This window comes from Topomyia yanbarensis, chromosome 2 (assembly GCF_030247195.1).
Source record: "Topomyia yanbarensis strain Yona2022 chromosome 2, ASM3024719v1, whole genome shotgun sequence".
In the NCBI taxonomy this organism is placed as follows: domain Eukaryota; kingdom Metazoa; phylum Arthropoda; class Insecta; order Diptera; family Culicidae; genus Topomyia; species Topomyia yanbarensis.
In genome coordinates this window covers 167,012,065-167,037,832 of record NC_080671.1, presented here as the reverse complement: position 1 = coordinate 167,037,832, position 25,768 = coordinate 167,012,065, and the positions used below count along the sequence as shown (strand labels likewise).

Below are 25,768 nucleotides of genomic sequence, written 5' to 3'. Positions count from 1 at the left end.
ACACACACACACACACACACACACACACAGAGAGAGAGAGAGAGAGAGAGAGAGAGAGAGAGAGAGAGGGAGAGAGAGAGAGAGAGAGAGAGAGAGAGAGAGAGAGAGGGAGAGAGAGAGAGAGAGAGAGAGAGAGACATTGTCCCAAATCGTCGAGCTGAGTCGATTGGTATATAAGACTCGGCCCTCCGGGCCTCGGAAAAAATCTTGAAAGTTTGAGCGAATTCTATACATTTCTTTTATAAGAAACTAGCTAATACCCATCGCGCGTTGCTGCGACACTCTGCGAAATAGGAGGAAAACACAATTTGTTCCAAAGCGCCATCTGGCGGGCAAATAATCTCCAACTAATAGCACACAAACACGCCCCATACGAAATACCTACTGTGTGAAAATTTTTACGGAAATCGGTTAAGCCGTTTGGGAGTCTATAAATCATATACATACAAACATTGACTTTTATATATATATATATATATATATATATATATATATATATATATATATATATATATATATATATATATATATATATATATATATATATATATATATATATATATATATATATAGATAGATAGATAGATAGATAGATAGACTAGCTAATGCCCATCGCGCGTTGCTGCGACTTTCAGTGCAATAGGAGGAAAACACAATTTGTTCCGAAGCGCCATCTGGCGGGCAGATAATCTCCAACTAATAGCACACAAACACGCCCCATACCAAATACCTACTGTGTGCAAATTTTTGCGGAAATCGGTTAAGCCGTTTGGGAGTCTATAAATCATATACATACAAACTTTGACTTTTATATATAGATAGATAGATAGATGTAAAAAAGTGAAAAAATACATTGGTAACACGCAACGTTATTGTTACACAGCTACTGTGCGCAAATTATTCTTGCGAGCCATTGTTTTGAAAAACTATAAAAATAAACAATAAAAATCAACAAGTATGAGAACGATTTTTTTTCTACTTCAAAAGTAAATTAAATTAATAAAATAAATGATAATTGTTACTTACGTAGTAAAACCAGTATTTAAACTGGTATTGTAATGAGTCACATTTCCACTAACAGGACGAAACCTGACGAAATGATAACGGCATGAATTATGATTCGGGTCCCAGGTCAGTAAATGCTGAATAATCGGCTTTTCACGTCTCTAAAGAAGGCGTGGGGTACATTTGTACCCCAGTGCAACGTTCTAGGGCTAATACTCTAATACTAATACAGCAGGATTCCGTTTTTGGCAACAATTTTAATTTTTTTTTTCGGTTGCCAATACCGGAACCGTGGCAAAAATGGAATCTTATCTTTAAAGTTTGGATTTTTAATTTACGACTTCAAAAATGTTCCAAATGTTTGTGAAATGAAATGAGATGAAAGAAAAAATAAGCAAATTCAATTTTCTTCGTGTTTTTATCAAATTCAGTCGTCGTCCAGTAGAATTCTTACAATATTCGCGCACTTCTCGAATGCAATGCCCCTCATTACGGAGGCGTAAAGTGTCATTTGAGGGGCTACTTTTTTATTTTACAAAGATCCGAGAAATAGATCGAAAGTTACAGCACTTCCAAGCGCGCTTTATCTACCAAGAGCAGTGGTAACTTGAAATTTAAATCTCGATTATCTCGAAATGTGATTTTTTCAAAAATAGTTTTTCCGTGATCACGATTGCCGAAAAACCACTCAAACGATATTCTTTAAAAGAAATTCAGTTGATCGCAATTAATTTTTTCAACGATTCTTTTTTTATGCATAAATTTTTACTTTGTAGATGATAATGTTTTAATACAATTTTTGGAGCCATTGTCGTTTTAGATTTATTAGAAAAATAAACGTTCCCGAATGATGTAATGAAATCATTGCTTTATGACTTCACGCAAATTCAAACTTTTTTGACATTTTACGTACAAAAAGGTATGTAACCCCTTAATTGGAATCGCTTTTCTTGGGCCCACTGGATGTCAAAACTCAAACAATTCACTGCATGGTAGTGTTGATTTCGCTCCCGGGGCTGTAATCTCTTCTTTTTGAAAATTAATGAACAACTAACCAATAGTTGATCTTTCAAATGGACTTGATAGATTGAAAAAAACGAATGGTAATGCTTAAAGATATTTAGGATTGGAAAAACCATTTTCGTTGTAAAAATCACTTGCAACTGTCCAAACAAAAGGGATTGAAACATCAGTGCTACGGTAAATATGTGCTCCAGTGCAAGTTCCACAAAATCTATAGAACATTGCATTTGCGAAAAATTTACGCAGCAAAAAATAATATAAGCAAAACGATTTTTCAAGAGCCACCCAACCTTAAACCTTAAAAAATCATAACAAATTAATAATTATAGATAGCCTTGTTTATTCAGTAAACTTGCTTCAATTTATTTGTGTTATTATACATATTGTAGGGAATTGCGCAGGTAAACTTCACACATCTAAACAGTCGATACTTTGAACACGCTAACCACAAGGACCACCCTAATTCCATTCATTTGAATAAATCGCCAAAAAAACTAATGGGATTTTCGATTGATTGACATCGGTGTAGTGTAGTGCACTGGTTTTGCACCATTTTTGCACTTTCTAGCAGAAGTGCAGAAAACTGGGTATGTTACATTTACACTTCTGCTAGAATGTGCAAAGCCAGTGCACTCCACTACACCGGTGCACATCAATCGACAATCCCAAAACAAATTTGCCAAAGACATAAGGCTCGCAATGTTACTAAGGTTCTTTTGAAAATTTTCTCCAGAACTCGCATTCCTCTGCACTTGACTCTTAAAGTGCACAGACTCTGGGTCTTACTATAAAAATTGATTCCGTCAGACACTAGTTACACTGTTACCATTTGTATTATACATGAAATAATACATTTCTATACATGTTGTAATCATTAAATACAACACGTACAATCTAAAACATAGTTAACCCCTAAATGCATAACACTGTTTTGAAACAACATTACGAAAAAAGTCTCAAGATTATCACAGTAATGTATTGAAACTATGAGACAATGTTCACAAAATTTAAAAAAAAATGATTCGCGCCTTTGAGGGTTAATGTGATTCTCATGTTTGGAAATAAAGTCAAATGTGATATCAATTGATACAAAAAAATATCTATCGTACATTTTTTAAAGATTCATTATGTACAACAAGGATATTGCAAAAATCGGAGTGTGCCAAAATGGGAGCATGCCAAAATCTGAACGTGCCAAAAAGGGAATCTTACTGTACATGAATAATGTGATGCTTTCAGGCAGGGGTGCCAACCTTCCAGATTTATCTGGATGCTTCCAAATTTTTAAACGTCGTTCAGACATACAGATTATGTTTGTCTGATGCAGATTTCAGAAAATTTGTCCTGATTTATCCAGACAATTTGGAAAATAGAACGAGTTATAGGAATGCATCGTTGATTTTTCAACTGCCTTTTTGACTTACAATTTTTAAAACAAAACTTTTTAGAATAGCTGGAAACACAACGTACCAATGTTTTTTTTCGCTAAATGTGAAATTTTTTTGTTGATTTTTCATCAGCTGGAAGTTCAGCAATCCAAGATACTGAAAGCTCAGAGACTCAATTTTTAATCCGTATGCTTTATGCTGAAAATTGCTATAAATTATATTTATAAATTGGTCAGATTAGCGGCGCACTTTCTGAGTTTTTAGAAACCTGAGATATATTGTTAACATACATATATGTTTCATTAGTAAATTCCAACAAATACAGCTCATAGATGAACAATGAAGATCTTTCAAAACAAAACAAAAATTGACCATCCAGACAATTCCAGACTTTTTAGAAAATTAAAACAGACTTTTTGGAAAAACACTTGGCATCCCTGTTTTCAGGATCGGCATAGCGTAATTGAAAATTGCCTTGTACGCAGCTCACCTGAGATCTAGTCCCAACCCCGCACATAGGGTAAGAGATTATTCTAGAGATATTTTTCTAAACCGAACAAAATGCGACTCTTAGATTAAAATATCCATTATATAAAATTTACAAGAAATGTGATGATTTGAATTTCTTATATTTTACAGAATAATAAACATTAAGAACAAGAGAAAGTGTATAACTGTGGCGAAACGTTCAGGATGTTATATACCCAAAGCGTTTGGAGATCTCGTTAGTCGAATATTACATTTTCAAAATCCAAGCTGACTTCCATAGATGAAAACCAAAGCATCAAAGCTTTATCCGGATATTAACTGTATTCCAATTGTAGCCGATTAACATTGTCAGCCATGTGACATTATAAAGCCTTGTAATTATGCACCGCTGAATAAAAAATTACCAGTGCAACCTCTGTAATATAAAATATCTATCAGAACAAATCATGTGCTCCTCTGGCATTCAATTCGCAATAGTGGCTAATAACTTAGATCTACCTGGTGACAGCTATGAGGGCTCTTCATCGTCTGTTGGCGGCAAACCAGATTGCAGAGAATGCGAGGGGGACGAGGTATATCCTACGCAATACAATAGTTGAGCGAGTATCCAGCTTCCCACTGATCAATCAGGAAGGTATAATTAGAAATACCACACCAATAAAAGACAGTAGCAATTGCAGGCAAGTGTACATCCCATGCCTATTCTAAACCTGTAGTAAGGTGTATGATTTACACCTAATTCCTGTCTGACGGCAAAGTCAGATGGCGAAGATTCCAATCTATCTGGAAACTGGCAGAAACTGGAAATGGTGCGACGATAGTGTATATTCCGATAATTAGTTGTTTTAAAAATTCCGTCACCACAACATCGGTAGACTTGCTCTACCTGCCGGACTTTCAAGTTACGTTTACGTGCTCTACCGGCATATGCAAATCAGTGGTCTGCGAATGCTTGGACGAAATCAGCTTTCGGCACCGAAAAACACAAGCCGATACTACTAGACGGGGTTGCATGGTGGAAGCAGGCTCGTGGCCTTAGAAACCGTTAACACCGAAAAATTCACCCATATAACCTTCGCACTGAATTCGCAAATCGTGGCTCGCGTAGTTGTATGTTCCATTCGTCTGATTGAGCGGTCCTGTATCTATCGACCCAATAGGTTTTACATCAATCTAACATAACCTCGCAAATGAACCCGGTGAACTTCTTTTGGCAATTTTCGGGGATTATTTACATGGGAATTACGTGGATGCTAGGACGAAGAACTCAAACTACCGAGAATTGACAAATATGGACTTTATTCACCATTGGTTCATTCTTGTAAAAATCTATTGAAATCTGTGTAGAAAATCTCTTTACCGTATGTGATGGTTAAGGTTGAACTGCGAATAGTTCGAATACGAAAATAGCAGTTTTTTGCCCGCGCCGTCAGCTAGATCATTTTGAAAATCAGCATTTCTGTCACAATGCTCTGAATAGGCTTATAGATTTCCTTGAAGATCAGGCAAACGATGTGAATAAAATCTCTCTTTTTCGATCAATTCTCAGTTTGAAATAGAACAAAAACGTTGTCGTTGAAGATAAATCTGTGTATAAACATTATTAAACTAATCCTTTTGTTAAGCCGTCAATGAATATGCGTATGGAACAAAGAAGCACACCGTCCGTTTTCGATGGAATCCGGAAAAAAACATTACACCGGAGATCTCAGGGTTTATTAACATCCACTGGCGGCATATTATTTGATTCGAAAAACAGGATCGTTGGATCGCTGGCGCCAGCTAATATTGCGATCGAGCAACCAATTTCAAGCTAAAAGTTATTTGTTTTTGCCGACAACACTTTTACACGGTGTTAATTGAACGATAATAAGAAATGAATCGCTAATATGGACTGCCATTATATTTCAATCATTTCATTTAAAACCGGGCATATATTTTTTACTTCAGCTTTAGCTTCTTCGCGGTTGAACGGTTAATTTAAATATATCTTTCATTTGGATCGGTGTCGCATATTCGATGATGGCGCCACTGAGACGTGTACAAGTGTACCGGGGACAAACCACTATTGCTCCCGAGCATGAGGGAAACTTTAATGCAAAACAATACACTCGGGTTTTTCACGTGGTTTTTTGCGCGGTATTTTTTACGCGGTTTTTTACGCAGATTTTGAAATTTACGCGGTTTTCATTTACGCGGATTTTTGTTAATTTACGCGGTATCCATTAACGAGATTCCCATTAACGCAGATATTTAAAGCAGGAACATACGTCTTCATTTACGCGAATTTTGAAATTTACGCGGTTTTCATTTACGCGGATTTTGAAATTTACGCGGTTTTCATTTACGCGAATTTTGAAATTTACGCGGTTTACATTTACGCGGCCTGCATCCCCCGCTTAAAAAAAACCTGAGTGTATTTCAGTCTATAAAAGAGGTGTTTGACAGTATTTTGACAAAATCCACCGTACTAAATTTTTTGGCGGAATTTCTTCATAGTGTTACGTCTGTTTATGGACATTAGGTCGAATAGACATTAAGCCGAATTGACATTAGGCCGAATGGGCAATAACGTCTGATGTTTAGTAGAGAAGAGGGAAAGGGAACCGAAGCTTATCCTGCACAGCATTCGAGACTTCTCGGTATGAGCTAAATTTTCGAATAAACTTTCGGTGTACTTAGTTTAACGGTGTTTAAGATAAAATTTGAACAACCGTACTTAAGTTTATCCTATAGGTGTGCGAAGTGTGCTATAAACCGTGTACTGTGCATAATGGAAGTACACCATTATAATGTATGCTGATTCATAGTAAAGGATGTCCATCAAATTACATCACAGAAAAAGAACGATGTAGAAAATAACCCATTGGGTATTTTCTCATGAAAATTTGGGCAGAAGTAGTTTAGAGTGTATTGTTCACATCGTATTTTTTATCGCAGTCAGTTTTTCGAAAATTGGAAAAATGGCGTCATTAGAAAAGCAACGTCGCGGAATGAATTTGAGCAAGCACCTGGAAAATCCTCAACCTTCTCATCGGGACATAGGAAAACAATTCGAAATCGTGCTTTCAACGGTAAGTCGAGTGATTAAACGTTACTACCAAACTTTAAACATCGAACGGAAGGAGAAATAGGGTCAGAACGGATGTTCTATTATTGATCAGGATCACAAGTGTGTAGTGAAAGCGTTTAAGCGGAATCCCAATATTTCGGTCAGAGATGTGACCAAAAAGTTTAATCTGTCCAAGTCTTTCGTGCAGGAAGCCAAAGTCCGTAAGTGATTTCATACGTACAAAGAGCAGAAGGCTCCAAATCGTGACGAACAGTAAAATACGGTGGGAAAGTCACGCACCCGGAAACTGTACACACCAAGATGCTGACGAAGCCTCACTGTCTCATCATGGATGATAAAACTTACGTCAAGGCGAACTTCCAGCAACTTCCTGGACTACTATTCTATACCGCCCAGCACAAGTTTGTTGTTCCGGAGGAACCTTCCTCAACGATTGCACACTTATATCGATTTAGCAACATTGTGTGTGCTTTGGGTTACCACCTCTGGGAAGGCTTTGACCCGGAGATTTTTACGACCAATTTCTTCACTGGAGCCGAAAACCGGTTTTCGCTGAAAACTAGTTTTCGCGTAGCTGGTAATTAGCCGAAAACCGGTTTTAGTTGAAAACCGGTTTTCATCCAAGTGAGGAAATTGGCCGTTAATGAACTGATAGTAGACTTCAAGGAAAATATCAAACAGAAATGTGAATCAAAGCGATTGCTCAACATTTATCGATTTTTGTTACCCAATTCATTCATTCCTTCTGAAACTAGTCAGGGTATCAATTCAGCGCTGGTTGATTGGAATATTACCAAAATAAACTCAATTGGCATATTGACCACCTGGAAACAAAAAGTTAGTCGAACAAATAACTCTTAACCCTAGAGGTGTTAATAGCACTGCTTATACTTTTTAGACATTTTGAAAAAAATATCTGTTGTTTCACCGGGCCCTGAGAAATAGATGTAAAAGATGAGTTTTGACGTGCCAATACAATAGCTAACATTTTTTTGATAGCTTTCAACGGGGGAAAAAGATTGATGTTGTGAGTTAATCGAAAGCAATTATGTGAAAATCACTCCAGAGAGGAGATTCGAATCTGCAGCCCTTGGGAATCTGGCTCAATGCACAAATATTCGCCAACTCATTCAGAATCTAACAATTTTGTGAGACGAAATCGGAGGAAACCAAAACAAGAATTAGAATTCATCTCATTCTTTTCTCTTTCGAAACTAAGTATTTTGAGTTTTTGAAAGGGTGATTTGTTTAAATTAAGTGAATAATCGTTACACGAAAAAAGAAATAGTGATGGACAGTGTTGGTATAAGACCATCTGTACCTTGTTAATTGTTATTAACCAATGACAAATAAGTAGTTATAAACCGAGTCACAAAAATATGCAAAGATTGCATATTTTCTATTTCCGTCTCTGCTGCTGTGATTTTTAGGTATTTTCTAGCATGTACTTCTAGTAAGTATTCAATGAGTGGATAGCCCGAATATGTCCAATTCATAAAATTTACAGCAGAAGAAGCTAAATGCAGATAGAACAGTATGCCATAAACGACTAAATAAAGTTCTCCGTGTAGTGGTATATTTATAAGCGTGGTCGAACTTCGACCAGACCATAGGTACAAATATTCTACCCAATATTATAAAAAGTAATAAATAGTTTAAACCTTTGGATTACTTTTTTCACACAAGAAAAATACTAGCCCCGCATATGGGTTGGGAATCAAACTCAGGTTAGTTGAGTACAAGGCATTCGATTTAACAACAACGCTATACCGATCCCTGTTTAGTTTATATCGAGCTTTATATATATATATATATATATATATATATATATATATATATATATATATATATATATATATATATATATATATATATATATATATATATATATATATATATATATATATATATATATATATATATATATATATATATATATATATATATATATATATATATATATATATATATATATATATATATATATATATATATATATATATATATATATATATATATATATATATATATATATATATATATATATATATATATATATATTTCCATGTCAATCTTGGAATGTCAAAATCACGAGCAGTAGCATGTAAAAATAGTCCCATTTGCATCGGAGCAGTTGCTCGACGAATACTATATTCATCACGTTTTTGTGTCTTTCGTTTACAATTATGAACCATGGGGGGTAGGCGCAGCGTAGTTGGTAAATCGATTGCCTTGTACGCAGCGCACCTGGGTTCGAGCCCCGACCCCACACATAGGGTTAGAAATTTCCATAAGAGATTTCTAACCCGAAGAGGCGAATGACCTTAAGGTTAAAACCTCTATAATCGAAATAAAAAAAATTATAAACCATTGCGCAAAAAAACCATTACCATTGTGCTAGAAAATATTAAAAATATATTTCAATTTGAAAATAAATATTTTCTTAGCAAAAAAAGCAGTCGGATTTACCCTAAACCCAATTCAATGATGAATAATATCCAAAATTTATATGAAAAGTAGCGCAAAAAAATAAAACCAATAGGGTAAGGTGGGGCAAATCCGACCGTTGGGTTAACCCGACCCCCTCTGTTATCGAAAATCAAAAGCACTACGCGAACTAATATCAATGTTGTCGTGTAGAGCATCGAAAATAATCATAATGGTGACTTGATAGCATTTTTTTAGTTTACTTTGAGATTCTCAAACGATAATAAGTGTGTTTTTACAACTTTTGATTTGATTTTTGTGTATCATTGACTACAGGATATTTCTGATTGATAAAGTGATTGCATAAAAAAGGTAAGCGGATTTAAATTCTTTGATTGAAGTCCTACAAAGAGCATAGATGAATTTAGTCCAACTTTTTTTCATATTTTTTCGTAATGAAAAATGACACAATGGGACAAATACGACCTCTAAATAGTGGGGTAAATCCGACTGCTTTTTTTGCTAAGAAAATATTTATTTTCAAATTGAAATATATTTTTAATATTTTCTAGCACAATGGTAATGGTTTTTTTTGCGCAATGGTTTATAATTTTTTTTATTTCGATTATAGAGGTTTTAACCTTAAGGTCATTCGCCTCTTCGGGTTAGAAATCTCTTATGGAAATTTCTAACCCTATGTGTGGGGTCGGGGCTCGAACCCAGGTGCGCTGCGTACAAGGCAATCGATTTACCAACTACGCTGCGCCTACCCCCCATGGTTCATAATTGTAAACGAAAGACACAAAAACGTGATGAATATAGTATTCGTCGAGCAACTGCTCCGATGCAAATGGGACTATTTTTACATGCTACTGCTCGTGATTTTGACATTCCAAGATTGACATGGAAATCCATTTTCTTCATGTTACAATTTAATAACATAAAATGCATTGAATTATCATTGAAAAATCATAAACTTTGGGTAATGGCTTGGCTGTACCAAATCAACCAAAAACATAAGCGGTCGGGTTTACCCCACCATTTTTGAAAACAGCAAAAATGAACTTTTTCATAAAACGCTTGGATCTCAAAATTTACCAGAGATACGAATAAAATGCTATATATAGAAAGTTGCCCAAAAGTCAAACCTTTAATTTGGTATATAAAACGACATGATCCGATGTAAAATGAGCATTTTACAGCCAAAACCATTTACTAGGTCGCATTTGCCCCACCTTACCCTATTTATTAGTTTATTCCATATAGTTGTTTGTTTGTTTACCTAAACGGATACGGTAAAAGAGTTCAACTCAGATTCTGATATCATCTTTATATGTAATTTATTCAGCTGATTCATATGAGAATAGGGCTAGAAACCAAGTGATGACCGTCACATTGACTAACAAATTCGATAACCATATAGATAATTTTTATATTTGAAAGATATCCACGAAATATAGGACAGAGCCAGATGTGTCAACTCGCCATAACGAAACCTGTTTGAAAGAATCATCTGAATAGAATTCCAAACGAACGCAACTACTTTTAGTATGATCACGTGCGAGGAATGTCCACTAATAATATGCCGCATAGATCGTCAAATGCCCATTAACTACTTATGCATATGACCAATCCCGCCGTCCGGTGCGTGTCACGCATTGATTAGCGTATAAATATGAAAACAATCATCCGTCAGTCGCTAGTTGGTTAGCTTGGTTGTTGCTAATATAAGTTTGCTGGCGCCCCAACCTTGTAAGGTCGTTTGTCTCTTCCCAAAATATTCGGCTACCGGGCCTTGGGCGCTAACGAATGAAAACGAAATTTAAACACGCCGGTTCTTACTACTGGTTGGGTGCAGAGACTACCGAAAGCAACTTACTACTTGAGCTAAAACCTTGACCAAAGGAAGGATTCGCGCTTGAATGCATCAACTTTAAATAAATGTACATAACGGTGCGACGATATACAGTGTGTAAAAAAACTTTATCCACCCCGTCACAAAATCAGGGGTGGCATTCCGCATCTCGAACCGAGTGTCTTGATTCGAACCCTTTTGATATTGATTCAACTAAATTGCATATCGTATTCGACCCAGTGTTCGAGCTCCTAGTTTTCGGTACTAGATTTCAACTGTAATCGTGCTAGTGGTTCGAGTGCAACCTGTCAAATAAAAGTAAACAAAACTACGATTTTAGTCGAACTACATATAATATTATTTTCTAGTTTGTAAACAAGTAATATAAAATGATCAATGAATTTTTTAAGTGCGACAACTATCTAGCTCACAAATAAAAAGTGAAGAAAGCTGAAGCGTAGCAATCAGTTTCACGTTTGCTTACTTTTTAGTTAGCATTAAAAATATTACCGATCTGTGAATGAGAAGTAATACTGTGCCAGCTCGTCGCTGTTGTGCTATCTTATGACAAACGCCATTTTGGGGTAAACTGAGTTAAATATACCACATTACTTGACTAAAAAATCTCTACAAAGTGGCGTTTTTAGAATTTTGACATTTTGCTTGGTTACTGAGATATAGCCAGAAACGTGGTGATTTTTTTTTAATTTTTTGCTTCAAATGACTGTGTCTGGGAATTCGTTCAAGATATCTTGATGTATAAGATGGTTTTATGTGTAAAACTATCTGAAAAACACAATGGCATAATTATTTTCAAAATAAAAATTCACAAATTGTGTGAAAAATGCAGTTTAAGTTTTAAACTGGAAATATTGCATATTTGGCAACACTGTAACCAAAAATAAATATTTTTTCTAGATTTCCTGACTCATTTCCTTCAAAAGACATCTCACCGATTGTTCATAGTCCAAATGAAGCCAAAGATATGAATAAAAATTAATAATTGATGATTTTTTTCTATGGAAAATTTTGTCATCAATACACACCTATGACACGTGTGAGTGCGACTTTTGTTTACTTTTTTAGTAAAAACTCGCAACATATTCAACCCATCTTCTTAATATTTGAGAGATTAATACAGAATAGATGGAAGCATCAATTGTCTTCTTTGAATTGTTTATAAAGTTTATAAGTTTCAAGATATTCAATCTCAAACTTTAAAAATCGTTTTTCTCGAAATGTGCTAAATGGCGCTTGTCATAAGATAGCACAACAGCGACGAGCTGTGATGCAACAACACAACCGAATAAATTATATTAGGATGTTCACCAAATCTACCAGCAAAAAATCATATGGAAAAGTAAGGCAGTGTAAACAGGTGCAATGTACGGATTACGATAATTGTAAAATTTTATAACTATTGCAAGGATTTCGAAAGCAAATGCGAAATCACACGGATAATGCGACTACTGCGGTCATGTGTACAGTCTATCCGAGCAAACGGAAAGCCCATAATACCCCCATTATCGCGTTCCAATTTCACCCCCACTACATGGTGTTTTATAGTATTTTAAATGGGGTCAACCAATCAAATGAAAACACCATCACTATGGTCATATTTTGGTGTATTTATGGTTTATTAGGACCATTTGATGGAGTTTTGATGGTCGTGAAACTTGGCACGGACCATATATATGATCTTTTCAAAGGGTTGTATGGTATCTGAACCCATTAGAATTTGCTCGGGTAGTTACCCTGCAATTTCACCTGGCTCACTTTTGCGGTATTCCAGACTACTTTCAAACGAGGGATCATATTGAAGCTGAATTTCTAAACAATTAATGAGATTACCACCGATCAGATGTACTCGAATCAATGTTTGTTTCCAGGAACTCACTCCGGGAGGTACTTTATTACTGTGACTTGCGGAAAAAATTACAATGCAAATTGGTCATAACATCGGAAAAAGTTACTTCCCAAAGACTGATTATGGGTCTGGAAACAATTTTTCCGACTATCATTCAACCCAATATCAGAACTATTATCAGTAAAAGATGATCTTGCGACTTTACTAATTCAACACTCGATATAATGTGCCATTGCAATCATGATTATGGATCTAGGGGCAGATTACTCTAAGAATGTATAACAAATTTGCATCAAATTAGAAAAAATGCATTTGATTTCCATTTTTGCATCAGCTTTGCGCTCCCTCACAGAAAAGTTTGTTTAACAAACGTCCTACGCTGATCCACTTTGTTCGACGTTTTGTTAAATGTAGGGCTAGTTTTTCTGTAGGGTTTTGACGTCTTACACGCAACGCAAACAACATTGCACGCAACGCAAAAACATTGCACGCAACGCAAAATACATTATGAATTTCAATTTTGATGGAAATAAATGCATTTAATTTCGCTGATTTTTAAAAATGCATCACAAGTGATCTGCCCCTAGTTATGGATGGTGTCTGAAAATATTATTAAACTCATCATAATCTCGAATACTAGTTGCTTCCAAATGATCTATCGATGTCCTCCCTCCACAGTAAGTCTGCTCAATTCACTTATGATGTCTTTCAAATCCAGCGCATCATCTTTCCGCTTATGGAATTGCATCGCCCATTCCAACTAGTGATGTCTTTTTTTACTCGATTAACGCAAATAATCGATTAATTTCTAAAATAATCAAAAAATCAATAATCGAGTACAAGCTTTCGGTATAATCGAGCAAATCGAATAGCTGGTATCAATTAATCGAGAGCATAATTAATGAAGCGTGTGCGATGAAAATGAAAGTCGCAGAACAAAAAATAGCGTAAGGTGGGGCAAATCCGACCGTTGGGTTAACCCGACCCCCTCTGTTATCGATAATCAGAAGCACTACTCGATCAAATGTCAATGTTGTCGTGTAGAGCATCGAAAATAATCATGGTGGTATGACAGCAATTTTATAGTTTACATTAAGATGCTCAAACGATTATAAGTGTGATTTTACAACTTTTGATTTGATTTTTGTGTATCATTTCTGATTGTTAAAATGATTGCATAAAAAATGTAAGTGGATTTCAATTCTTTGATTAAAGTCCAACAAAGTGCATAGATGAATTTAGTTCAACTTTTTAAATATTTTTTTTAATTGCATCGTAATGAAAAATGACGCGGTGGGGCAAATCGGACCTCTAAATAGTGGGATAAATCCGACCGCTTATTTCACTACGAAAATGTTTATTTATCAAATTGAAATTTTTTTTCATTGTTATTACTTTTTTTTTGCACAATGGTTCAAAATTACAAACGAAAGGCACAAAAACGTGATGAATTTAGTTTCCGTCGAGCAATTGCTCCGATGCCAATGGGAATATCTTTACGTGGCATTATTTTGACATTTCAAGATTGACGTTGAATTCCATTTTCTTCATGTTACAATTTAATAACATAACATTCATTCATTTATCATTGAAAAAGCATAAAATTTGGGTAATGTATGTACTAAATCAACCAAAAACATAGGCGGTCGGGTATACCCCACCATTTTGGAAAACAGAAAAAATGAACGTTTTCGTAAAAAGCTAATATCTCAAAATTTTCCCAAGATGCGAATAAAATGCTGTACATAGAAAGTTGCCCAGAAGTCTATTTTTTAATTTGATATATAAAACGACTTGATCCGATGTAAAATTATTATTTTACAGCCAAAACCATTTACTAGGTCGGATTTGCCCCACCTTACCCTATGACAAAACTTCTTCAAATTTTTCAAAATGTGTCCAGTGACCTTTTTTTTGGTTGACAAACTAAGATTTATTAAGTAATCGATTATTGATTTTAATCGATTATCTTGGTCCATTAATCAAATGAATTTATCAAGCTCTCAAAAATTATTCGATTAATGGATAATCGATTATTTGCAACAATCAGACATCACTAATTTCAACCATGATCTACTTAAGCTGAAGACTGCGCTTACCACTGGAGAAGCTGATCACAACTGTAAAAAACGGATCATTCTGCTGGGTAGTGCTAACCAGAGTCTGTGGTATTATAGAGTCCCGTACAGAGGAATGCGCAACACTGCCTAAAATAATGCCCTCTTCTTTGTTCCTGGCACCCACAGTTTTTGCTGTAACTTTGAGTGACTTCAACCGAGTTACACGATAAATTAATATCAAGTAACTTGAAAATCTACTGCTTCGCGGCTTACAGCACTTTATTCGTAATACTATTCCATATAATTTATATTAAATTGTTACAAAAAAGTATAATAAACGGAATACAGTGTCTTTTTTAGACGATTGAAATATTTCGCCATGATATTATTTTTTTCAATACTAATACTTTTCTTTCGTGTACTCCAAAAGAGGAATGTTTGTTTACTTTGCACGATAGGAGCAATCTGACTGTTCAATAGGTATCCAAAAAAATCTGAATTTTATCGTTGACGTAATTGCAAACATGACACAATTCAACAAACCGTAATTTACGAAATGACGGAACATTATCGTGTTCCGTTTAATTTTACATGAAACATATACTTTACATGCGCAATGATATAAAATTACACTTCCTACCATTCAGAACAAACGCCATATGTGGAGTAAAATTACATGATTTACGAAATTAAACGTCATGTAAAATTAAAATCAAACGTAAAACTAAGTCATTTTTGATGCTCGTATATGTCAGGGTCAGGAGACGTAAATTTACACTATTTTTTCTAGGTGTGTAGATTTGGCTTCTCTCTGTGCGAGCCTTTATAATATAAACAACGCCTTTGGTGCTAACTAGTAGAATTTGCGTATTTTGTTCCGCTATGACCAAAGAAAAAGTAGTGATGAGATGTAAACATTTAATCGGACAACTGCGAAAGTATCGATCCTACATTAGCATCCGACATTGGCAAGATTAATTGGATTACACCAATTTGCGCATTAAGGGCACAAGACCTAGCTTAAATTAAGTTTGATTTTTGTGTTTCGAATTCATTTCGTCAGTAACTAGCACCATCTAGGTGTCTAGTTGGACGATGTATCTAAACTAGTGCCCAAAATAACACTAGTTAGACACAAAAAATCCAACCAGTTCACACGGCACATGTGAACGAACGAATGTGTGTCTTTAGGTGGACACTGTTTTATTTCGAGTGATGTCCCGGGAAGAAAATACAAAAGCTCTGGTTTGCTGATGAGAAAGCGGAAACGAACTCTTGTCTTCTGGCTAAGGAACCAAATCCAAATGGCCTATGCTATCAAAGAGCAGATGACATCAGTTTTCTTGAATATTAAGGGGGCTTTTGACGCAGTTTCTATAAACATTCATTCTGATAAACTGCACCAGCATGGCCTCTCGCCGACTTTAAATAACTTTTACTAAACCTGTTGTCTGAAAAGCACATGCACTTTTCGTATGGCGATATAACAACATCGCGATTTAGCTGTCATCCCCAGGGCTTATGTCTAAGTCCCCTCGCTAAGGCAGCTTGCAGAGTACAGGGTGGTCTCTGTTACAGGGCTCAACGCTGCCGATTTGCAAGGACCATTGCAAGATACTTTGGACAACTTATCTTCTGGGGGTATTGAGTTCTCCACGTTGAAAACTGAATTAGTTGTCTATTATAGAAAGCGTGAGCATGCGCAAATCCAGCTTCTATTAATGGGTGTAACGATCAATTAGGTCTTCACATTTAAATATGTCGGGTTCTGGTTCGACTTTAAAGGGATCTCGGGATGTCACATTAGGTATCTGAAACAGAAATTCCACGCTGATGTATTCTTCGCTTCCAGTTTTTTGCTTTTTGCTCCGACATCTTGTTATCAGATGCCAACCATTTCTCTCGACGACGACGATAGTCGTATTTTGGGGCGCGACGCCTCGAATCCCTTACCACAGTCGGCCACAGGATGCCTCGAATCCCTTACCACAGTCGACCAAGCGACCGTGAACCGTTCCGATACTGTTCGTGGGATTGACGAAAGGATCTTCCTACACGGCAACATGGCTTCGCTCTCTGCTGTACCTGATCTGTCCTCCAACAACATCGAGGTTTACTACCAGAATGTTGGTGGCTTAAATTCATCAACGGACAGCTATTTGCTCGCGACCACGGGTTGCTGTTACGACGTTATCACCTTGACCGAGACGTGGCTCGACAACCGTACTCTGTCTCGCAAGGTCTTTGGTTTAACATTCGATGTCTACCGCTGTGACCGCAATGCCGTAAACAGCCACAAGACATCAGGCGGTGGTGTGCTTATCGCCGTTCGCCGCTCGCGAGCTCCGAGCAAGTGTGGATATCAGCAGGGATGCCACATTGAAATCTGTGTTTCGGCCAAAAAAATCTTTCTACCATCTGTGATGACTAAAACAGGAAAAAAAATCTGCGATAAATTTCCAAAAAATCTGTGAAAAATTGCAATATTTCCAAAAATCTGTGAAAATCTGTGAAATTTTTAACAAAATGCTAAAAATCTGTCATCTGTGAAAAAGAATCTGTGATCAAAAATTGTGAAAAAAATCTGTGATATTACAGAAAATGTTGTGAATATGGTATCAGTGAAACTTGCCGATCGCAATCTGTTCCTTGGTGTTGTGTATTTTCCACCTGACAGAATTCGTGATTCCAGCCTGATCGATGTACATCTTTCCTCCGTTTCTTTTATTGCCTCGATCGCCACCCCGTCTGATGATGTTGTTATACTGGGCGACTTCAACTTACCTGGCTTGACGTGGTGCCAGGCAAGTAATGGTTTTCTACGATTAGATATCGAAAAATCTGCGCTTATTAACAATGCCAGTTGTATTTTGGACAACTACAGCAGTGCAACTCTTCGGCAAATTAATAATGTCACCAACGAGAATGGATGCACATTGGACCTCTGCTTTGTAAGTGCCCGGGACTACGCTCCGTACTGCTGCACTGCACCGACTCCTTTAGTCAAGCAGGTGCCTCATCATCCCCCACCACATCTTGTATTCGCTGGTAACCTAAGAGTGAATTTTGAAGACGTCTCAAGCTCTATCGTCTACGATTTTAAAAACGCTGACTACGACAGCATCGTTAGCACGCTGTTGGATATAAACTGGGACGAAAGTTTAACAATGACGACTCGAACGAAGCAGCGATGACGCTTTCTAGTATTCTTAACTATCTTATCGACCGCCAAGTGCCTAAACGAACAATTAGTACCGATGAACACCCTCCCTGGCAATCAACCGTTCTTAGACGTTTGAAATCTGCCAAACGAGCTGCATTTAAAAAATTCTCGAAGCATAAGACACTTGCATTACGAAATCACTACTTTCAACTCAACCACGAATACAAACAGCAAAGCAGTTGCGCCTTTTTTAGACACCAGCGAAACGTCGAGCGTCAACTGAAATCCAAGCCCAAGTCGTTCTGGAAGTATGTTAACGAGCTGCGAAAAGAATCCGGTTTACCATCTTGTATGTCATTTAATGGAGTTTTAGGCACCGAAACTAAGGAAATTTGCCAACTGTTCTCCGACAAATTTTCAAGCGTTTTTTCCAACGAGCGCCTGTCACCGCAATAAGTCGCTGCCGCCGCCAATTTAACTCCTTCTCTAGGACGAACCATCAACCGAATTTGTGTCGATAATGCTGCCATCTTTGCAGCAAATGCCAAACTGAAAGAAAGCATCTTGTTCCCAGGGTCCAGATGGTGTTCCTTCGATTTTTGTCAAAAAGTGCATCAGCGAGTGTCTTGAATCACTTCGGCGAGTCTTCGAGCTATCACTCACTACTGGTACATTCCCTTCCTGCTGGAAAGCAGCGCACATGTTTCCAGTTCATAAAAAGGAAACAAATCGAACATTGACAATTATCGGGGAATCTCGTGTTTAAGTGCCGTATCAAAACTGTTCGAGCTGGTTGTGTTAGATCCTATTTTCTTTCACTGCAATCACTACATTGCAGATGACCAACACGGTTTCATGTCTAAACGATCGACAACGACAAACCTGCTCTCGTTCACACATATGTAATGGATGGATTCGCCGACGGAATGCAAACCGATGCTATTTACATGGATCTATCTGCGGCCTTCGACAAAATCAACCATGATATCGCAATAGCGAAGCTGGACAAACTCGGCATTCATGAACAACTTCTGCGCTGGTTTCGTTCCTACCTCGATGGAAGGCAACTTCAAATCAGCATTAAGGACTGTCTATCTGCACCATTCTTCGCTACATCCGGCATACCACAAGGAAGCCATCTCGGTCCAGTAATATTCCTTCTCTACTTTAATGACGTCAATTTAACATTACAAGCACCCCGCCTTTCTTTCACCGACGACATCAAAATTTTTCAACAAATACGGGATAAAACCGATGCCGAGCATCTTCAGAGGGAACTGAACAGTTTTAGTCCGTGGTGTGATCTAAACAGAATGGTTTTAAACCCGAGCAAATGCTCAATCGTTACGTTCATGCGGAAACGCCATCCGACTCAGTTTAACTACCATTTCTTCGGCTCGAGTATTCCAAGACACTCTCACATCAAAGATCTCGGAGTCATCATGGATTCGGCACTAACATTCAAACCACATACTTCATACATCGTGGATAAGGCATCACGACAGCTTGGGTTCATCTTCCGAATAGCGAAAAACTTCAGGGACGTATATTGTCATAAATCGCTTTACTGTGCGTTGGTACGCTCAACGTTAGAATATTGTTCGGCTGTTTGGAATCCGTACTACCAGAACGGGATTGACAGAATCGAGGCTGTTCAACGCAGGTTCATACGCTTCGCCCTTCGGCGTCTCCCATGGCGAACCAGATTTCAGCTGCCGAGTTATGAAAACTGTTGCCAGCTAATACACCTCGATACACTCAGCATTCGAAGGGACTGCTCTCGGGCCTTGTTCGTCTCGGACTTACTCTCAGCCAGAGTGGATTGCCCTACAATCCTCGGACGTCTGGATCTTCAAGCCCACGTTCGAGCTCTACGTAATAACTCTCTTCTGCGAGTTCCTTTCAGGAGAACCAACTATGGTTGCCAAAGCGCTGATACCGGACTCCAGCGAATTTTTAACAGTGTGGCGACAGCCTTTGACTTCAACCGGGCGCGGAATGCGATAAAAGCGAAAATGTTGGCAATTTTAAAATGTAATTAGTTTAAGAAACCACCATTGGGGCCAAGGGGCCTGTTGGTGAAGGTAATAAACATAAAGATTCTATGAAAGTAATAAAAGAGTCTCTTTCTTAGATTCGTCTATTTAAAAAAGTACTTAATCAGCATCAACACAAATATTTCTTCTAGCACTTAATAGGTTTGTGGCGAATAAGCGTCTTCCTCCCCTGGCTACACCACTGCCTCCGGGAATCACACAAATGGCTCACTGAGCCAGCAGCCGCTAGTATTTTTAGATGATGCACTCACTGATTAAGTTTGTGATTAAGCTGTGACCTAAATATTTAAAATAAAATCAAACTTAAAGTAATGTTTTATTAAATTTCAAATGTAAAACAGAAAAAGTCGATACCTGCATATTAAACGCAATGTTCCGTGTCAAATAAAAATATTAGAAAAACATGTTTGTGAAATGATTAGAAAGCTAATTCATTCGACAATAAAGAAAAAAACGCTTGGCGACAAAAAAAATCTTATCACTGTTTCTTCGATTTCAACGCTTTATTTGTGATTTAATGTAAACCCATACGTTTTCGCTTTCAGTATCTATTGAACCCAGTAATGATACCCTTATCCACTATTGTACATGATGGAAAAACTTCTACATATATTCTGTAACTACCATCTCGGTTATGGAGTCCCAAGAACAGGGACGTTAGAATATTTCGTAATTCGCGACAACAGAATGCAGTGAAAATGGTCAACTACTATTACCAAAACTCGGCCTTGCACATGCACATACGGTCAAAGTTTATTAGAGCTAGGCTATTTAATACAGAAACCATCAAGTTTTCCCTTGATAACCTTTTGCACGGAACATTGGAACTTGAAACAGAAACATTACCTTATCTGCTGTTTACAAAAAATATAGAAAAATGTTTCACCTAATTACAAACGCTGCAACTAAACAGTAATAACAAAACTCTCCACCGGCAGCTTAAACAATGCACCGATAGACTACGTGCAACAGATTCTCTCATAGACTGCCAATAACCGTTCAGTTGTTGAACGAGTGCAGTTCTACCAGTCAAGTTTCACTTCCCCCTATCCGTTTTTGCTACCGCCTGCCCGGACTCGAGTTCCCTCATAGCACCCAGTGCAGGCCGCAATCGAAGTGCTACATGACAAAGTTCTATATGCAGAATTGTGGTCAAGCAGCAAGCAACAGTTTGCCTCGTGACGGAACAGCAATGCATTTAAATCGATCCACTTGCACATTTGCAATTCACTGTCATACCTATTTTGAGGTTAAAGGGACAGCACAGGAAAAGAAAGCAGCACACGTTCCCCGCCAGTCAACACAAATCAATAAAAAAATGCGATAGTATATAATCCAGCTCAGAACCGGTCAGTTCTCCCAGCAATAGGTCTACAATAATCGTTGATTGATGGGAAGTTGGTCAGATGTTCTGTGTGCCAGAAAGAAACCCATATCTAAGTAGGTTACCTCCTTTGAAATATTCATGCATTTGCCTTATCAGAGCTTCGACCGAGAAACATATTTGAATTGGTTTTTTGCTTGTTGATTGCAAATCAGCCGCAAACGACCTCAACAAATTGCTCCGTAATCTCGAGTCAATCTAATTATGATGACACACAATGTGATCTTCTCTCTCATCAGTCTCATAAACTATCCCGAGCCGGTATTTGTTCATAATGTTCACGTGAAGCGTTGCACTTGGGAAAAGCAGTAATATCAAAGCAATTGTGAGCTAAAACGCAAACAACTGCTATCGCGAATCACACTGAACCGTCTTGTCTATAATTGAATTAGTGTCTAGTCTAGGTTCAAAAATAAAGCGCACACTCACCGTTGACAAACAATTCAAATGGCCAATTTAAATAAAAGCAGAGCCACTCTCACGACGGTCGTACACACGGTAATGACACCGAAAAGAAATTGATTCAATTTATTTACAGGGCGCGATCTTTGCTGCGAACGTACAGTTCCAGCTGAACGAACTGAAGCTGAAGACGGAGGGACTTTGTTCCCAGTACTTAGAACACACTGCATAAGATCAAAACGATCCACTCAATTGTACGTCCAGACGGGTACGCGTACGCACTAGAACTAACTTGACTGGATACGAGCGCGCACAGAATCTTCCTTGTCGGACGCCCGGTCAGCATCAGACAGCCGCGTATACGGCTTTGATCAGTACAACTAGCAAGATCGGTAAATAGGCAGTAAACAACTTCTAACAAGATCTCCTGGGAGAGAATACTTCCCCGTGCTCGCGAAGCAACAGACAGGCAGACAGCTGATCCGAAAACGTGTATAGCTAGCACAACCGCCACTCGAAAGGATACTCAAAGGCAGACTACTGGCTCTCGCATTTGAAATCGCGGGTTTGTTGTTAGAGAGTGTTAACGAACTAACGTGGTTCTTTAGTGCGCCAGCAAAAACACAGGTCTGCGAGTGTTGATTTCCTTACGGTTCTCGTTAGTTTTTTTTTCGCCGCGCAGTGATACGCTAAAAGCGCTCACTGTAGTAGACAGACGAGTTTCTAACAGAAAAAGGTATTGGAATTATTCTGTTACTTTTTGATTATTTAATTCAGCGTGTTTATTTGATACGGCACGTTCAGCGAGCAATACTGGATAATTGAACCTACTGTCATGGGCAACGAAAGTATTCGGTACCTTTCTTTCCCTACTCTAGCAAAAAAATTCAGCTATCACAATCGAACATGTTTATGAGTATGTATGAGCTCATTGAGTTCGTTTCACAAATGCCCTTAACTCAATTTACACAGCGTCATCTTTGCACATTGAAAATTAATTGCAATTGTAAACGCAAACTTTTAGACACTGCTAGGTGACAAGCAGCTTCTTTGTTTTTCGTATATCGCTTCCTTGCTTCCTACGTTCCGTTTTACCTTATGCGAAAGCTTGCGAGCTGCCCCAACTGATTTACGAGGCCCGAAAACCAACAACAACAACGACGACGACGCGATCGGATGAGTATAGTCGTGTGCTGCATGCGATCGCGTCAAATGCGCGCTACTTGACAAGCGCGTATCTTCCGCGGAAGAGCGAGCAACACAGCAAGCCTCGTCCACATGCAACAGGCCAGCGACTTAAGTTGCACGACGCAAACTGGTAGAGATGGAAAATTAATGTTCAATGTTGAATGAATGTTTATAACTTACCCATCCATATGTGAACTGAAATACCACTAGTTATCGGAAACTTGTTGGTAAAGAGGGAACTTTGACCGTTCGAACCGGCAAGAATGTTTTCTTGACTGGTCACTGCTGACACGAAAGCTACACAAGGAAAACGTTGAAATAGCAGCCCTTTGGTGCAACATAGGTAATTTCCGTGCAGATCAATTATAATATACATACGCTACATTGCACTATGGGCCCAAATCCACATTTATGAAGATGTTTAACGTATGCTTTAAAAAGAACTTTTTAGAATAGAGCTAGAAACAATTAAATACTTATAAAAATTTGTTCATATAGCACGTCTCCGTATGTAAATGTAAAATTAATGCCTTAGTTTTCAACTATATATTTAAAAATTCAAAAAAGAAAGATGGCTGGGTAATGTCTTGGTTATAACCGGAGTGTCGTGACTACAATTCAAATCTAACAATATTCAACCGGATCACGTTTGGTTTGGCAAATTCTCAAATCATGATAATTATGGCGGTTCTGAAAAGTTGATGGGAAATTGAAGCTTTGAAGCTCGTTGGATGCTGCTGACTTGTGTCCTCTATGGCTATGTTCAGGCCCGTCTGTTGCTCATGAACACTGAATACAAAAATCTAATATGATCACAAAACAAAATTTTTCCACCCTCCGGGCCCTGCTCTTGATATTCATCTTCTCAGTAAAGCGGTCTTTTTTATACAATCTTCTGAAGAAAAGTTTCGTCCGTCGCCTTCAAACATCTAGCTTCAAACGATTGCACAAATATTCGAGATGTGCGGCTAAAGTTTACAAGAAATGATCGACAGCCAATTGCGAACGAGAATCGGTCGCATGTTTTGGAAATAGTTTTTTGCGACCAACCAACGGAAGTAAATAGTCAGTGAAATAAAAATCTACAAACACATTCTTCAGATTGTTTTATGTCGACTCTTATTAGACCTGTTGTCGGGTAATGAACGGAATTCCCATTTCTTTTTACATTTCTTGTAAAAGAAATGTATAGAATTCGCTCAAACTTTCGAGATTTTTTCCGAGGCCCGGAGGCCCGAGTCTTATGTACCAATCGGCTCAGCTCGACGATTTGGGACAATGTCTGTGTGTGTGTGTGTCTGTGTGTGTGTAAGTAACGGACAAACTCTTCGTGTTTCTCAGCAATGGCCGAACCGATCTTTTCCAAACCAATTTTAAATGAAAGATCAACCAGACAGAACGCTATTAATTTGTTTTTGATTGTGATGTTTAGTTTCCAAGATATGAATGTTTGAAAGTGTAAAAATGGCGTTTTTGCCGTTTTTTTGCCTTTCTCAATAGAAAGGTATTGCAATTGCTCTGAAAACCGACTTTTTAACGGAGGCCCGGAGGGCCGAGTGACATATACCATTCGATTCAGTTCGTCGAGTTCGGCAAATATCTGTGTGTGTGTATGTATGTGTGTATGTATGTATGTGTGTGTATGTGTGTGTGTATGTGACCAAAAATGTCACTCATTTTTCTCAGAGATGGCTGAACCGATTTTGACAAACTTAGTCTCAAATGAAAGGTGCAACGTTCCCATAGGCTGCTATTGAATTTCTAATGGATCCGACTTCCGGTTCCGGAATTACAGGGTGATAAGTACGAACACGCAGAAAATGTCGATTTTAATAAATTCTGCAATGAATGTATAAAGGTGAAAAATTTTCCAAAATATGACCACAACTGCTTCGATTTGTAGTATTAGGTCACTAACATCCATTCAAAGTCTATTTGGCCACATTGGCCACCATCCTCGGTTCCGGAAGCCCCGGCGGAAGTATCTAAATTCAGAATAACAGTCACATCGGTTTCTCGGAGATGGCTAGACCGATTCGACTAAACTTGGCCTCAAATGAAAGGTATTGCGTCCCCGTAAATGGCTATTTAATTTCATCCCGATCCGACTTCCGGTTCCGGAGTTACAGGTTGTGGCGTGCGATCACATAGCAAATTGTGATTCAAACCGATACTCCGATGAAAGCAAAAAAGGTAAAAATTTCGCTAAAATGTCTCTCAAACAACTTAAATTTGCTGTTCTAGGTCACCGACGGCCAACCAAACTTTCGTTGACTACATTAACCACCATAGACGGTTCCGGAAGTGCCCGGGAAAAGCGGCCATCTTTCAAAATTTACGAACTCACATCAGTTTCCCGGAAATGGTTGGGCCAATTTTCACAAACT

General features: G+C 37.8%; 1 protein-coding gene across 3 annotated transcripts in view; it reads right to left on the bottom strand.

The window, feature by feature from the left end:
- LOC131682035 (ATP-binding cassette sub-family G member 1) overlaps window positions 1-22,727 on the bottom strand; it is a 163,758-nt gene extending 141,031 nt beyond the window's left edge. The window contains exon 1 of one of the 3 annotated variants that reach the window (XM_058963202.1): window positions 22,221-22,727. The gene's annotated coding sequence lies outside the window, so the exon portion shown is untranslated. Of the gene's footprint in view, window positions 1-21,253; window positions 21,399-22,220 lie in introns of those variants that run through there. The other 2 variants (XM_058963203.1, XM_058963205.1) reach the window with 2 other exon arrangements.
- Window positions 22,728-25,768: the final 3,041 nt, after the last annotated feature.